The sequence below is a fragment of the Triticum urartu genome, chromosome 2 (genome assembly GCF_003073215.2).
Source record: "Triticum urartu cultivar G1812 chromosome 2, Tu2.1, whole genome shotgun sequence".
Taxonomy (NCBI): domain Eukaryota; kingdom Viridiplantae; phylum Streptophyta; class Magnoliopsida; order Poales; family Poaceae; genus Triticum; species Triticum urartu.
In genome coordinates, this window is record NC_053023.1 from 687,261,948 (window position 1) to 687,266,544 (window position 4,597).

Sequence of the window (4,597 nt, forward strand, 5' to 3'; positions counted from 1 at the left end):
CAAGATGATGGAGATCATGGTGTCATGCCAGTGACGATGGAGATCATGACGATGCTTTGGAGATGGAGATCAAAGGCACAAGATGATGATGGCCATATCATGTCACATATTTTGATTGCATGTGATGTTTATCTTTTATGCATCTTATCTTGCTTTAATTGACGGTAGCATTATAAGATGATCTCTCACTAAATTTCAAGATAAAAGTGTTCTCCCTGAGTATGCACCGTTGCCAAAGTTCGTCGTGCCCAGACACCACGTGATGATCGGGTGTGATAAGCTCTACGTCCATCTACAACGGGTGCAAGCCAGTTTTGCACACGCAGAAATACTCGGGTTAAAATTGACGAGCCTAGCATATGCAGATATGGCCTCGAAACACTGGAGACCGAAAGGTCGAGCGTGAATCATATAGTAGATATGATCAACATAATGATGTTCACCATTGAAAACTACTCCATTTCACGTGATGATCGGTTATGGTTTAGTTGATATGGATCACGTGATCACTTAGATGATTAGAGGGATGTCTATCTAAGTGGGAGTTCTTAAGTAATATGATTAATTGAACTTTAATTTATCATGAACTTAGTCCTAGTAGTATTAGCATATCTATGTTGTAGATCAATAGCTCGCGTTTAGCTCCTCTGTTTTATTTTGATATGTTCCTAGAGAAAACTAAGTTGAAAAATGTTAGTAGCAATGATGCGGATTGGATCCGTGATCTAAGGATTATCCTCATTGCTGCACAGAAGAATCATATCCTTGATGCACCGCTAGGTGACATGCCTATTGCAGGAGCAGATACAGACGTTATGAACGTTTGGCTAGCTCAATATGATGACTACTTGATAGTTTAGTGCACCATGCTTAAACGGCTTAGAATTAGGACTTCAAAGACATTTTGAACATCATGGACCATATGAGATGTTCCAGGAGTTGAAGTTAATATTTCAAGCAAATACCCGAGTTGAGAGATATGAAGTCTCCAACAAGTTCTATAGCTAAAAGATGGAGGAGAATAGCTCAAGCATTGAGCATGTGCTCAGATTGTCTGGGTACTACAATCGCTTGAATCAAGTGGGAGTTAATCTTCCAGATAAAATAGTGATTGACATAATTCTCTAGTCACCATCACCAAGTTAGTAGAACTTCGTGATGAACTATAGTATGCAAGGGATGACGTAAATGATTCCCAAGCTTTTCATGATGATGAAATTGATGAAGGTAGAAATCAAGAAAGAGCATCAAGTGTTGATGATTAACAAGACCACTAGTTTCAAGAAAAGGGAAAGGGAAAGAAAGGCAACTTCAAGAAGAACGGCAAGCAAGTTGCTGCTCAAGTGAAGAAGCCCAAGTCTGGACCTAAGCCTGAGACTAAGTGTTTCTACTGCAAAGGGATTGGTCACTGGAAGCGGAACTGCCCCAAGTATTTGGCGGATAAGAAGGATGGCAAAGTGAACAATGCTATATTTGATATACATGTTATTGATGTGTACTTTACTAGTGTTTATAGCAACCCCTCGGTATTTGATACTGGTTCAGCTACTAAGAGTAGTAACTCGAAACGGGAGTTGCAGAATGAACAAAGACTAGTTAAGGGTGAAGTGACGATGTGTGTTGGAAGTGGTTCCAAGATTGATATGATCATCATCGCACACTCCCTATACTTTCGGGATTAGTGTTGAACCTAAATAAGTGTTATTTGGTGTTTGCGTTGAAGCATGCATATGATTTGATCATGTTTATTGCAATACGGTTATTCATTTAAGTAAGAGAATAAATTGCTGTTCTGTTTACATGAATAAAACCTTCTATGGTCATACACCCAATGAAAATGGTTTGTTGGATCTCGATCGTGGTGATACACATTCTCATAACATTGAAGCCAAAAGATGCAAAGATAATAATGATAGTGCAACTTATTTGTGGCACTGCCGTTTAGGTCATATTGGTGTAAAGCGCATGAAGAAAATCCATGTTGATTGGCTTTTGGAATCACTTGATTATGAATCAGTTGATGCTTGCGAACCGTGCCTCATGGGCAAGATGACTAAGACTCAGTTCTTCGAAACAATGGAGCAAGCAACTGACTTATTGGAAATAATACATACTGATGTATGCAGTCCGATGAATGTTGAGGCTCGTGGCGGGAATCGTTATTTTCTGACCTTCACAGATGATTTGAGCAGATATGGGTATATCTACTTGATGAAACATAAGTCTGAAACATTTGAAAAGTTCAAAAACCTTCAGAGTGAAGTGGAAAATCATCGTGACAAGAAAATAAATTTTCTACGATCTGATCGCAGAGACAAATATTTGAGTTACGAGTTTGGTCTTCAATTAAAAGAATGTGGAATAGTTTCACAAAATCGTGCCACCTAGAACACCATAGTGTAATGGTGTATCCGAACATCGTAACCGTACTTTATTAGATATGGTGCGATCTATGATGTCTCTTACCGATTTACCACTATCGTTTTGGGGTTATGCATTAGAGACAGCTACATTCACATTAAATAGGGCACCATCTAAATCCGTTGAGACGACGCCGTATGAACTATGGTTTGGCAAGAAACCTAAGCTGTCGTTTCTTGAAAGTTTGAGGTTTCAATGCTTATGTGAAAAAGTTTCAACCTGATAAGCTCAAATCCAAATCGGAGAAGTGCGTATTCATAGGATACCCAAAAGAAAATGTTGGATACACCTTCTATCATAGATCCGAAGGCAAGATACTCATTGCTGAGAATGGATCCTTTCTAAAGAAGGAGTTTCTCTCGAAAGAAGTGAGTGGGAGGAAAGTAGAACTTGATGAGGTAACTGTACCTGCTCCCTTATTGGAAAGTAGTTCATCACAGAAATCTGTTCCTATGACTAGTACACCAATTAGTGAGGAAGCTAATGATGATGATCATGTAACTTCAGATCAAGTTACTACCGAACCTCGTAGGTAAACCAGAGGGAGATCCGCACCAGAATGGTACGGTAATCCTATTCTGGAGGTCATGTTACTTGACCATGACAAGCCTACGAACTATGAGGAAGCGATGATGAGCCCAGATTCCGAGAAATGGCTTGAGGCCATGAAATCTGAGATGAGATCCATGTATGAGAACAAAGTATGGACTTTGATTGACTTGCCCAATGATCAGCGAGCCATTGAGATTAAATGGATCTTCAAGAGGAAGACGGACGCTGATAGTAGTGTTACTATCTACAAAGCTAGAATTGTCGCAAAAAGGTTTTCGACAAGTTCAAGGTGTTGACTACGATGAGAGTTTCTCACTCGTACTATGCCGAAGTCTGCCCGAATCATGTTAGCAATTGCCGCATTTTAGAAATATGGCAAATGGATAAACAAAATTGCATTCTTTAATGGATTTATTAAAGAAGAGTTGTATATGATGCAACCAGAAGGTTTTGTCAATCCTAAAGGTACTAACAAAATATACAAGCTCCAGCGATCCATCTATGGACTGGTGCAAGCATCTCAGAGTTGGAATATACGCTTTGATAAGTTAATCAAAACATATAGTTTTATACAGACTTGCGGTGAAGCCTGTATTTACAAGAAAGTGAGTGGGAGCACTACAACATTTCTGATAAGTATATGTGTATGACATATTGTTGATCGGAGATAATGTAGAATTATTTTGCAAAGCATAAAGGAATGTTTGAAAGGAGTTTTTTTTCAAAGAAACACCTCGGTGAAGCTGCTTACATATTGAGCATCAAGATCTATAGAGATAGATCAAGACGCTTGATAAATTTTTTCAATGAGTACATACCTGGACAAGATTTTGAAGTAGTTCAAAATGGAACAGTCAAAGAAAGAGTTCTTGCCTGTGTTACAAGGTGTGAAACTGAGTAAGACTCAAAACCCGACCACGGCAGAAGATAGAGAGAGAATGAAAGTCATTCCCTATGCCTCAGCCATAGGTTCTATAAACTATGCCATGCTATGTACCAGACCTATTGTATACCCTTCCCTGTGTTTGGCAAGGGAGTACAATAGTGATCTAGGAGTAGATCACTGGACATTGGTCAAAATTATCCTTAGTGGAATAAGGATATGTTTCTCGATTATGGAGGTGACAAAAGGTTCGTCCTAAAGGGTTACGTTGATGCAAGTTTTGACACTGATCCAGATGACTCAAAGTCTGAATCTGGATACATATTGAAAGTGGGAGCAATTAGCTAGAGTAGCTCCGTGCAGAGCATTGTTGACATAGAAATTTGCAAAATACATACGGATCTGAATGTGGCAGACCCGTTGACTAAACTTCCCTCACAAGCAAAACATGATCACACCTTAGTACTCTTTGGGTATTAATCACATAGCAATATGAACTAGATTATTGACTCTAGTAAACCCTTTGGGTGTTGGTCACATGACGATGTGAACTATGGGTGTTAATCACATGGTAATGTGAACTATTGATGTTAAATCACATGGCGATGTGAACTAGATTATTGACTCTAGTGCAAGTGGGAGACTGAAGGAAATATGCCCTAGAGGCAATAATAAAGTTATTATTTATTTCCTTATATCATGATAAATGTTTATTATTCATGCTAGAATTGTATTAACCGG